The 13,686-nt window shown below is 36.0% G+C and overlaps 1 long non-coding RNA gene across 1 annotated transcript; it reads left to right on the top strand.

The window, feature by feature from the left end:
• Positions 1-2,103: 2,103 nt before the first annotated feature.
• Positions 2,104-10,336, top strand: LOC130049445 (uncharacterized). Its single transcript, XR_008797943.1, has 2 exons — positions 2,104-2,156; positions 9,151-10,336. It is a non-coding gene; the product is annotated as an uncharacterized LOC130049445 (long non-coding RNA).
• The last annotated feature ends 3,350 nt before the right edge of the window (positions 10,337-13,686 follow it).

Here is a 13,686-nt window from a genome sequence, read left to right as displayed (position 1 = left end):
GATACATAATATATATATATATATTAAAAATCTGAAAAAAATAGAATGTGATTACTGACTTCATTGAAGATGAAAAATAAATTTTAGAATAACGATTTCTAGAGAAAATATTAGGAATAAATGAGAATTTAAAACAACCAAAATACACCCTTTAAGAAACTGTGAGTGATTTGAGGAAATCAGATACACACTTGAGAATCTTCTGAAACGCAACAGAGAATCCCAGGAGAAAATGAGACACAACAGAGAATCCCAGGAGAAAATGAGACACAACAGAGAATCCCAGGAGAAAATGAGATACAACAGAGAATCCCAGGAGAAAATGAGACACAACAGAGAATCCCAGGAGAAAATGAGATACAACAGAGAATCCCAGGAGAAAATGAGACACAACAGAGAATCCCAGGAGAAAATGAGATACAATAGAGAATCTCATTTTTCATCTTCAGTGAAAATGAAGTCAATAATCACATTCTCATTTTTTCAGATTTTAAAAAAAAAGAATATATATATATATATATATATATATATATATATATATATATGCAACTGAAAATCGGAAATGGCGGCTTCCACGAACTGTTTACTTTTGACTCACAAACGGGTTCCTTGAGAACTGAAAGACGCAGCTTTGAAAGGATGAGTTAGAGATGAATCCTGTGGATAGAAAATTGCTGGAAGTTTGTTGAGTGGAACTGGCATTCACCTCAATGTTCGATGTCGATACGAACGGTAAGCGTGGGACATGTGCATGATGTGTCATGCGATCAGAGACCAGAGAAGTAGGGTTCTCTTGAGGGTTTCCAGGGGGACGAGTGGGTGTTGCAGAGAGTCTTGCAAGTTTTACTAGTGAATTACAGACGCCTCGTTCCGGTGCCCACCCATGAACATATACATGTAATATGTCGGAGTTCAAATCGTTAAGGGTTAGAATTGCAGTCGCTATGAGACAGTGTGCGGTATAATTTTGAGAGCATCCAGAATTTCTAGATATGTCAAACATGAATTTCGAAAACTAGTACGCTTTGACAGGCTAATTTGCTGTGAACCACACTTTCTCTGATTGTGGAGACGCCATTGCAGCTTCGGAACAGTGATTGAATAATGATGTGACATTCGGGTCTGTGACATGAAGAAGTTGTTGTAGGGTGCGAACTGGACAATTAATTGTCATTCCCCGTTCAGTACATTCGCTTATCCTGTGGAGCATCAGATGTGTTGAGACCACCCTGCCAATTCTTTTGCTTGGTTTCATGGGAGTCATATTTATTTTATGTTTATTTATCATTTATTTTTAATATGTTAATGTTTTTGTTGAATGAAGTTATTTGGATCGATAGAGTTGTTAAGTTGTTCTTTTCAGGATTCCCAATAGACCATTCAGGAGAATCCCCAACATTCCAATAGAAAGTAGTTCCGGCCATTTGCTATTTTATTTTTCGGGGTATACGATATTCATATGATAAATCAACCAATGAAAAGGCGTGTAAACATGTAAAATTAAATGATTTAACAATGAAAACTCTTAAACCTCTTTTCAATTCTTTTACTCCCACACTCCACATTCACAACAGACTTCATCATTATCATTCTCCAAATGTTCATTTTACCATCTTCCACACTAATAGGACCCCTCTCCCTTTTTGGTTAGTTCCAGATGTTAATGGTCCACTCTTCCTAAATTTCCTCAATAATCTTGTATTTTCTGTGGCTGGAGGTCAAGGCTGTTGTTCATTTCTCTTTTCATGCTTGAGACTATCATCCTCACAAGTCAAGGTTTTGTGATTACGTATCCTCCACACAAACCCCTTGACTAATGTATCCATGTAAATTCATTCTAAACATGTGGTAAACGTAAACAATGATGGCTGTGAACAAAAGATGGTAAGTTTTTCATTTTTTTCAACTTCTTGTCGCATATATGTAATGAAATCAATTTAAACAAATACCGCTGTTTTCTAGACTAATGCAGATCAGCCATCTTTGTGCTCAGTCTGAAATTCGTTTTAAAAAGAGCCATTTCATTGGGCAGTTTATTGTTTTAGCATATTATGCATTACAAAGCTTGAGCTCGAAATTTAAATAGCTACATTCACTGTCATGATCGTGTGCAGGATTGGACAAAACAAGATGGCAGACAGCAGTTCCAAACAAAGGTAGGCTCTTAAAACTCTTCATTTTATCGACATATTAGACGACGAATTTATGAATTTAAAACACTAGTCCTGAGCAAGCTCCAACATATTCAGAACACTGCCTCATATCCAGGACCTCTCGTTACAACCATATCACTCCAATACTAAGAGAACTACACTGGTTACCTGTGCAATATAGGACACAATATAAGATACTTACTTATACTTACAAAGCCTTACATGAGGAGTGCCCAACTTATATCAAACAATTACTAGAGGTATATAAGCCTACCCGAAATCTTAGGTCCATAAAACAATCAGTCACTCTAGTTGTTCCAAAAAGTCGAACCGTAACGTACGGGGATCGGTGTTTCAGAACAATAGCTCCAAAACTGTGGAATGCCCTTCCAGAACATGTAAGGGACTGTAGAACACTGTGTGCGTTCAAGAAGTCACTGGAAACACATTTTTTCCATGACTAGTTTCTATCATTTCAGTCATTCGTGTTTGCTGTTTCATCGCATTATCTGTTTTGACAGCTGTGTATCTTAGTTTTCGAGTACCATTTTGTGATGTTTTATTTTAAAAAAAAATTCTATGTTTTAATGTATTATACCCGAGACATTATATGCTGTGTGTATTTCATTATTATTATTATTTTAATACGCCCTGAAACTGATGTTTATTCTTATCTAGCATATTTATGGTATCTTGTGTTTTCATGTTTTATATGTACAATCAGGATAGGTACAGCTACGGACTGTTTACATGTGATAAGGCCTTTTATATCATTGCTTTTTAATATTTTATTTATTTTCTATGTATTATGTGTATAACATTCTGTTGTAAGGTATTTATGCATTTCAAAGCGCCTTCGAGCGTACATAGTGCATGAAAAGGGTGCTATATAAATATGGTATTATTATTGCCAAATTATACATACAAGAAAAAGGGATATGGTATGGTATGGATATGCATCAAAATTGGTACCGTATAAGTTTTACATTACTTATCATAATTGATCAATTCGGTTAGTCAAAATATCTTGAGCTAGAAAAATTGCGCTGTATTACATGACCCACCAAACTTGAAGACTCATAAATTTCTCTATCCAACAAGGCGTGCGTTACAGTGATCCTCTATCAAGTTTAGTCTACCAGTCTCCGCTCTATAATTAGCTGATGTAGGAGGAAAAGCTAGGTTTGCACGACAGGTCATTAGACAGATGTTTAGTAATTAACATATGGTCTGTAAGTACCATAATGACAGGCATCTACCACCGGGAACCACGTGACGTGTTCTGTAAGCCGGTGAAGTTATGTAGGCGGGGGATAACACTGAGACATCCGGGCACTTATCCAGATGACGGATTATCATGTACTCGTGCATCAATACGTACAGTATATATTGATTGTAAGTCCTGTCAAATATCACGCAACTTTTGTTTGGAACTGAGAAATGTACGTAAAACATGGAAACTGGTAGATAGCTCATTATTACACGCTAAAAGTACAAGCGTATTGTGACTTGGATAAAGAACACCTGGTCAATGTTAAAAGTACACAAGACGGCAACTGCGTTGTTTTATTTTCATCAACGTTCTGAAAATAAATTACGGCTTTGAACTTTATACGTCTCTAAAGTACACCTGAAACAAGAAACCTTATGTGATTAATATGTAAATTCTGACACTTTGGTCAGCAACCTTTTAATTTTATAGTGACCTCCAGTGAGGTTCGGCAAAATGTTTACTTTTAGTTTTGTCGTTAACAGAGACCTAGCCCGATAATTGTGTATAGAAAGGAAATTACAATTTTATAGGACATGGGCTGTTCTACGCAATTCGAATATTTGTATTTATATTTACGAAATGCACATGTGTAAAATCTGTCTGTATCATTTATATTAAGTATATCTATATATAATGATTACAAAAATCTAATTTGGTCGATATAACCAGTTCACGTGACTTTCACGGTTTGAATAACCACAATACTGCAATGATTTCCTCGTCATTACACCAACATCAAATGGGGACTTATCAAAGCAGGCACACTGCAAAAAGTACAATACGCCGTCAAACCATAGACATTTCCATCTCCTTCTTAGAATCCTGTGATGTAGTATTTTGAACTAATATGCATGTTAAATAGATTGGTAATCATATAATATTATAGCATTTTCATTATGGAAAATGCACATTTTGATTATGTAAAATACACATCGACTTTGAGCTTGGGCGTTACATGTATGTTTGCCCCTAACATAATGTCGAAAAGATATTAACTGATATTTTGGCGTTGTTAAGCTATTAACTGATATTTTGGCGTTGTTAAGCACTGATATTTTGGCGTTGTTAAGCACTGATATTTTGGCGATGTTAAGCTATTAACTGATATTTTGGCGTTGTTAAGCTATTAACTGATATTTTGGCGTTGTTAAGCTATTACCTGATATTTTGACGTTGTTAAACTATTAACTGATATTTTGGCGTTGTTAAGCTATTAACTAATATTTTGGCGTTGTTAAGCTATTAACTGATATTTTGGCGTTGTTAAGCTATTAGCTGATGATATTTTGGCGTTGTTAAGCTATTCACTGATATTTTGGCGTTGTTAAGCTATTAGCTGATATTTTGGCGTTGTTAAGCTATTCACTGATATTTTGACGTTGTTCGTGGATCGGTTACACACACGGTGGATTTGTTACATGTATAATCATATAGTATATAAGCTATAATTATATAGTATATAAGCTATAATTATATATTATATATTACATAAGCTTTAATTATATAATTCATAAGCTATAATTATATATTACATATAATTATAATTATACAGTATATAAGCTATAATTATATAGTATATAAACTACAATGATATAAGCTATAATCATATGGTATATAAGGTATATAATTATATAGTATATAAGCTATAATTATATAGTATATAAGCTATAATCATATACATGTAAGCTATAATTATATAGTATATAAGCTATAATCATATAAGATATAATTATATAGTATATAAGCTATAATTATATAGTATATAAGCTATAATCATATAAGCTATAATTATATAGTATATAAGCTATAATCATAAAGTATATAAACTATAATTATATAGTATAACTGATATTTTAACGTGGATCGGTTACACATGGTGGATTTGTTACTGCAGAAAGATTCTGTGTCTTCTATTGTCTCCTTAATGATGACGCTTTCCAGTGATATTCAAAACTTAATAATAATCTCTATATCTACCAATCGATATAAAATTAAAATGGGATTTTGATCATGAAGATTCTGAATACATGTCAAAAATCAGCTACGATCGCCTCTGGTATTTCATCTTCACAAGTCAAGTGTTATTGATTCGTGACCTCGCACTAACCCTGGGCATCAGTCACCATTCAAAACATGGGCTAGAGACGGAGCATATGATTGGTTTCATCGTGCAGCGTGGCGCCAATCAGACAACGTCTTTTATATTGGTCGAAAACGAAATTTAACACTTATGACGCGGCATCGGCAACATGTTATAGAATTTGGACCGTCGATTGATTTTCGAAAAGGTGTTGCACGTTTCATGTTAATTTCCCTAAAGGTGTTGCATGAAATATCGAAAAATTTAAGTTTCAAATATATGATAAAACCAATTGGAACGTATGTCTTGATTCTATAATTTTTGAAAATAAGTTTAAAAGATGTGTATTGACAAAATTAGCCAAAATATTTCGAATATTGGCATCTAAGGTGAAAGTGTGCAATATCAGCATGCATTTCTTAACTGTTCAATATTAAACCCGTCATTGATGCATGAAGCAAACTGATTTTGTGAATAGGGACATCATAATTTATGTGCAGTAAAACATTTTGTTTAAGGAAATGAATATTTGTTTTAAATAGTGTAATAAATCCTGAATTTATTTACAATTTCACACTCTACTAACCTTAATTAGATAAGACAAACCATAGTAGTTTTTTCTTCAGTTTTATTTAATATATCAAATGGAAAATTTTAACTAATAAGTTTAACATTTGATATGCAACACAAACAGAGAAATTATTTATAATGAAACATGAAATGTTATATCACAGTGTTCCAGATGTGACAGAGATCACAGTTTATGGCTATAAATTATAACACAGAGAGATCACAGTTGTAAGCTGGTTTCACTTTTGAAATCCTTGTGCCATGTTGACATTGATATTGAATGTGCAGTTGTGAAGAACAATCCACTACCAAACAAATTCGAAAGTGTCCCTGTTCCGAGACTAGAACTGTGAGTGGATTGAGGGCATTGAACATCATTCTCCGTAATTGTGGTAGGAACTGTATCCAAAGAATATTTTCCTTGGGCAGGTGCTCCGAGAGCATATGGCTTAGCTTCATCCTTTCCTGTGAGAATATCAGACATCATAATTTGCTCGTCGTCTGACAAGCCATCGTCATACGACTCCAATGTGTGTGTACTTTTGTGGCCCGTAATATGTTTGATTTTATCTCTTGCAACTCCGGCTTTTCTAAGTGTTTTAACACAAGTTTTCCGTACACTATGGTCTGTTTTGTGTTCTATGCCACATTCCTTAGCAGCCATTGACATAAGTTTTCCTTAGTAATCCCCCCCCCATTGGTTTAGGATAAAACCAAATGTCAGCACCAGGAGGTATTCGGGATTCAGGAATGCATGTCAAGTAGAATGGACTATTGAGCGAATTGACCTGCATCGGACGTCGCTTTATGAATGTTTTGTAGAGTTCAACTGGATCTCGATCTGTTTCAGTTTCCTATACTTGGCTTGACTTTCCTCATGTTTTCTTTACCAGTACCATCCCTTGTTTTCGTCAAACGTTCATTAAATTCAAGGTACTCTCTACTAATGACTGGGTCACTTCTAAGTTCAACATCACCAAAGCAAAGTTGTCTATGTTCATGTCAACCTCGTAGTAGCATTTGGTAAAAAAGAACCATAATGAAAACTGAAGAACTCGAGGTGACTTGTCTCCCAGCTGCCCCTTCTCCCACATCATGTTTCTTCCTTTTCTGTCACAGCTCGTGAAGCATTTGGCTTTTGTCCTTTTCCCTCTTTCCTTAGAGAGACTTTCTTAGCGTTCAAAGTGCGGTTAGACAACGAAAAAATCCGATCCCTCACACTATAATCCCGGTCATGGTCACGGAGATATCTATCTAAACTGCACTTAATGGACTGTAAGGATCCTGGCAGGTATTCTCCACCGTCCTTCTTTCGAGCATCGATGTAAAAATTTGATGATAAAACGTCCAATTCATTTGGCGGAATATTTTTAATCAATCTGAATTCCCTTTGTCCGAATAGATACTCCATGAAAATCTTAATATCTCTTTTGGTCGATTTCACGGTGTTTTCTTTTTTTCTATTCCTCTATAAACATGTGAATTCTGTCCACAGATGCAGAAGTGTCAGCTAACGGTAAATCACTATGAAATAAGTCGGCAAGCTCCCCAGGCATGATATCAAATACCATCTCTGTCAGATTCGGTCCGTCGTCTGCCATTTTGGCTTGTTTACGTCGTTAGGTAGCAGGGGACAGTTTTGCACTATAGGCCCGGTCAACTTTTTCAAAAAATGGAAATACCCCATGTTTGAAGTGATATTACACGTGTAAAAATGTATACAATAATTTTAGGATGCATGTCAAATGTAGCTGAGTGCTTAGTAAAAATGTTGATATACAACATATAGGTGTCACCATGATTCCTAGCATATAGATGGGTGCAAATACAAAACTAAGACACATGGTCAGTTACTGAAGAAATTCCGGTGAAAACATGCAGGGTCTAGCAAAAGGTCTGTAGCTGTGAGGGAAGGTGGATAGCCCCACATGAGAGGTAGATTTTTGAGAAGGGCAGATAGGGTTCTTGATTGTGCACAATGTCTAAATCCCCATGTTTGGTACTGTGATGGTGTGGGGGTGGTGCGGATTAGCCCAAATGAGGGAAAATCAAAGCAAAAAAGGGGAACCTGCTCAGAGCATGTTTTGTGCACCAACACCAGTATTTATAGATTACATGTAATTTAGGGTCATAATTTATTAACTACACTAATATGAAATACAAGTATTGACATAAAAGGAAAATATGATTTTTCATTAGTCTGTCATAATCTGACTTTGGTGTATACCCCCTATCCACATGTTTCAGAACCAAAGAAACTGTCCCCTGCCACCTTACGGTAAGGTCAATATTGAACGCTCATACTCGAAATGTTTCGGGCGCACACAATTTACACAATGCAAAGTTAGCGTTCAATAAATTCTCAAGATATTGAATGCCAACATTCTCTAGATTTTACGCAGATTTTATAATAGACTATATAATACCTATATAATAAAACCTTTTATTGGATCAAATGCTGTCTGACATGTTTCATGCCGATTGCTAGGCCGTTCTTGGCACACTGATTTTGACTACGGATAACTCCGTTTTCCTGATCAAGATATAGGGCTCACTGCCGATGTGACCGGTCGACAGAGGATGCTTACTCCTCCTAGGCACCTGATCCCACCTCTGGTATATCCAGGGGTCCGTGTTTGCCCAACTCTTTATTTTGTATTGCTTATAGGAGTTATGAGATTGATCACTGTTCGTTATCTTTGCCTTTCATAACATGGCGTGATAAATCGGTATACACTACTATGATTTATCACACCATTCCAAGAAATGAGAAAATACTTATTTTCAAGGAATATTCCTTAAGGTTGGCATGTGTAATGAGTTTGGAGATGTAGATATAATCCCACATATTTCAGCTTGTTTGTAAATATGTGTCGTTGTCTAAGTGCCTTCTCCCCTTTTACTTCTATGTGTAATATTGCATTGAAGTAGATGAGTGTTATTGTGTCATTTGATGAATGTATATGTTGTTTAATCTAAGGCAGCTCACGTTGTGAATCTAAGCATCAATGTTAGGTATGTTTAATCCGGAATTGTGTTCTGGACTTTAACAAGGATCATTCTAAATATTGCAGCATCACTTCCCTTTTCCTTTCTGCAGCATACGAGAAGGTAGGTAAATTTTTAGAGCGGAGAAATTTGAAATAATCTTTGTTTAGTTAAGAACATATTTCTGCTAAACTTCTTTCACAGTAAGAATGGTTGTGTTTGTGGCATTTTTCGAAGCAAAATGCATCCGATGACGTCTGAGTTTTGTGATTTTTAAAGGATTCTGATTTAGTGTGGCCATGCAAGAACTAGTCATTTGAATTTTCCCCCTTGAGTATATAAAATAATCATATAACGCTCCCCCTTTTATATTTTCTATTAGATTGAAATATTTTTGGTTTAAATTTGTGAGAGCATACCGCCAGTTAGAACGATCGAGACGAATTAGAGGTCAGACCAGGGAAGACCGCACGAGGAGTCGGACAGAACCGCGTGCTCCCGAACAGGAACCGGATGACGACAGTATCATAACGAAATTTGCAATGTATAAAACAGATGATAGAATTCTGAAAGAGGGGAGAAGAGTAATGAATGGAGTAATGAATTGGCAAAATAATGTGGGACAAAAGCAATAGTAAGATGCAGAACAAAAATGTCTGAACTTTTCACCGTGAGGTGAGGTGACAGGGAGATTATTAGTATGTATGTTTATAGCTTGTTTACAAGATCATGAGGGTGAAATTGATTTTGGTCAGAGGAAACGCGTAACCAATCGGAGTGTAAGAAATCAGTCACCAGAGGTCAAGCATTTGTATATATTATTTACAAGAAAAATGAAATTAAAAAGTATGCAAAACCTTACAAGTGAAGTTGAGTATGCAACGCTAAATTATAGATTTTTCAAGGAAATAATTATGTTGGCTTTGAGTTTGAATTAAAAGCCAATGTCAATATTACAGATTATTAAGATATAACAAATATGGTAAGGAATTTTGGAGGATGTACGGGAGTATAAATGCGAGGAACAAAGACAGAGTTCTTCAGTAACTGAACAGAACTTTGTCTTTGGTCTTTCATTTATACAGGTAGGATATTGAGTATACTTGCGCATTTCTGAAATAACTTTTCAATTTTTCAGATGGCTTCGTTAATTTTTGTGTGTGAACTTTTATATTAATGTTTGTAATTATTATTGTATATTGTATAATATGAATTGTAATCAATAATTATAATGATGAAATGTTTCTTTATTAAAAAACATTAGCTGAACAGAACTTTGTCTTTGGTCTTTCATTTATACAGGTTGAACGAAAAAGGGCTACTCCGTTCAGCCTGTGAACACAAAGATCCCGAGGTTAACTGGTACTTAGCCAGTATTTGCATATCACATTTTGCGCCATAGCTGACTTAAAAATACTTCTTCCCCAAACTTGTTATATGAGCTAATACGAAGTTCAAGTCAGTTATGGGGCGAAATAGGATATGATAAGTGGTGAGAGAATCCTGACTTTGTGTTGATGGAAACTCCATACTCACAGTTTTATCTGATACAAGTTTTAAATGTGTATTTATTTTCATTCATTAGAATTAAACCTAACAAATTTTCAAATAAAATACATAGGTCATCATACGTTTTAAGATGTGAGACGTACATAAACAGAATCATATATCACCGTCAGAAAATTACAATTTTCCTTAAACAGCGTTATTAAAATTCCATACAAACTGGTTATAACGATATAGTAGCATTCATAACAATTTCATGAAACTGTATCTTCACAAAATTATACAAAATGTCTGTAAAAAATAAAGGAATTCATCGCATAATAAACTTGATAAAGAAATCAATAGAAACGGAGTCATTGCCCTTGGATTCAATATTTTGAAACGTATCATTGATTATTCATCTATAACTTAAGACTTTTGAAATATTTTACTTTTAACAAGATTTTTTACAATAACTATTGGAAAAGACTTCAATAAAATTTATGTTCCTATCATGCATATATTTAAATAAATCATTGATTTTGCAAAATCTGATGACATCACAGGAGGGTGGAATTACTTTTAAAAGAAGTTTGTCAAACGTTTCCTTTCCGTCATCTAAAAAGGCAATACAGACTGATTTGAGTGACTCAGAAATTCTATTTAATCCAGTATCATATCAACCAAACTTTATTTCCACACCTGTTTCAACGGCGACTTCCGAACAACCACATCACCCACTTTACGCACGTGATTCAGACGCCGACCAGGATCAGGACAACGCTCGAGTCTCAACGAACGATTACCAGGATCAGGACAACGCTCGAGTCTCAACGAACGATTACCAGGATCAGGACAACGCTCGACTCTCAACGAACGATTACCAGGGGCAGAACTTAAACAACGTCCAGAACGCGGATAGACAAGGATTGCAGAACATTCGTACCGGAAGAGCAGGTACAGCTCACAATTTCGCTATTCTTGGAATGTCATCTCACATACAACTTGATAAATTCAAAGGGGATGGCACACAAGATGTCAATGCATGGATAACAAATTTTTGTCGGTGGGCTAAGTTTCATGACTTGCCTGATTCTAAAACAATTGATGCTTTTCCATTTTATTTAGAAGGGCATGCTAAAGTGTGGTATGATTCATTGTCTGGTGAACAAAAATCTAATTCTACAACTATTACACAGGCATTTCAAGAACGGTTTAGGGAGTTTGATAATTTTTTTTAGATCTTTCTGTATTACAAATGAAACAAAGTGTAACATAACCTGTTGGGGAATTTTTGACCAGGCTTATTAAGATGGCATCTATCAAAAATGTGTCTGAAAAAGTTTTGTTGTCTGTAGCGATGAATGGTTTAAAACCTGACATAAAAACATATGTGGTAACTCAAAATCCCAGCAAACCCTGGCCATTCAAATGTACAGCCAGGTACTGCAAAATGGGCACACGGGAGTGGGGGGGGGGGGGGTAAACCTGTACCATTTGATACCATACAATTTGCATTAGGTCATGATGATAATTAAGCCATCAAAAACAAAATTGTAGACCTGTCCATGCTACTAATGAAAGGTTAAAATATATGTTTATGCAAGATGTTACAGATTGGGGATAGTAGTTCCTCCGGGTGAAAACTTTACGATGAGCCGTTCCGAATATTCACACGGAATCATTGGTGATGTACAAGATTGGGGATCAGGGCATGGCAACTGGGTCTCGGTACAGAGTTGGGTAAAGTTCATATCAAAGTGCATTTGAATTACTTCCGATAAATCATGGGTACTTTTAACTACTAGAATTAGATTATATTTATGAATCCATCAACACTTAGACAAGTGCTTGCCCATGGCATGGGATGCTCCATTTCCGGTTCAATTTTTGAAAAGTCTTCAATGTTTCTCCAGTGAGTGGTTACAGAAAAAGTATGGTTTAGGTACGATAGAACACTCTTTGGACGGTTTTAATTTTCGGGGGGGGGGGGGGGGGGGGGTTGTTGTCTGCAATCGAAGGCATCATTTCAGGATTATAGGTTCCATTAGCAGTAGACAAACTTGGGTTCCAGATACTCGTTAAGTGTTTCTGGGATTAGAAGTAGTCACTGCATAAGAATATCGAGATTCCCAAAAACAAATTCCAGTGTTTGAAAAGCGTTAGCTCTAGTTATGCTAGTAGTTTGATGAAAAGTTATGTTGAAGCAACATATACATGTATGTACAAAACAAGGCTAGTATAGGGGGCTGAGAAAGGCAACTATTATCTGGCCTCGATCACTCGAACAAATTGTTCACTTAATGCCTACCTCTTACTTATAGTTATGCTGAACCTACAGTTAGAGCCTATGTAGTGGCTATTGGGTAGGAGTCAATGGTGCAACCAACAGAGTCAAAGCTCTAGAAAGTTTTGGACGTCTGGAGTCTAGGACGGATACTAGGTTACCAGTTCCGGAAAAAAATCTAGCTGTAATGTTTATATGAGTAATAGGTCTCTACGACACAAAGTTAAAACACAACTCTGGCCTTTTTAAGGAATGTTGTATATTGTTTACGTCTCTCTCATTGCCGGTGAAGGGCTGCGAAACTTGGGACTATGCTCGGCCTCACCCATTGATGGTGAAGGCCTTCAAAATTTGGCATATAGTCAGCGGTTTCGGCCTTTGAGCAGAGATGAATCTTTATCGTGCCACACCTGCTGTGAAACGGGGCCTTAGTTTCTGCGGTGTCATTTGTAAGTCTGCCCCATTTAGTCGCTTTTATGACAAACAAAGGGTACTGAGGACTTATTCTAACCCGGATCCACACGGGAGATATTAAAGATTGGAGAATTTGCTATATCGACAGGCAACAGCCAGTACACCATTCTAGGAGAAGTTGATATGAGCATATGAAAACGCAAATTATTGTGCTTCCTTCCCTTGTATATGATTTATCACAGGGGTGCGGTGGATTATAGGCATGGATACAGTGGTCATTAACTATTTGAAGGTTCCTACCCCCACCATGTGGCAGTGGACAACCTCATTGAATTGTTTGCATGTGCATAAAATTCATTAGGTTGCTCAAATGGCGAAATCGTCACCTTCAAATTGTATGTTATATTGTGATGTTGACAGTTGATATGTGGATGTT

Source organism: Ostrea edulis, chromosome 8 (assembly GCF_947568905.1).
Source record: "Ostrea edulis chromosome 8, xbOstEdul1.1, whole genome shotgun sequence".
NCBI lineage: Eukaryota > Metazoa > Mollusca > Bivalvia > Ostreida > Ostreidae > Ostrea > Ostrea edulis.
The sequence above is the reverse complement of the archived record's forward strand: the minus strand, read 5'-3'. Positions and strand labels throughout refer to the sequence as shown.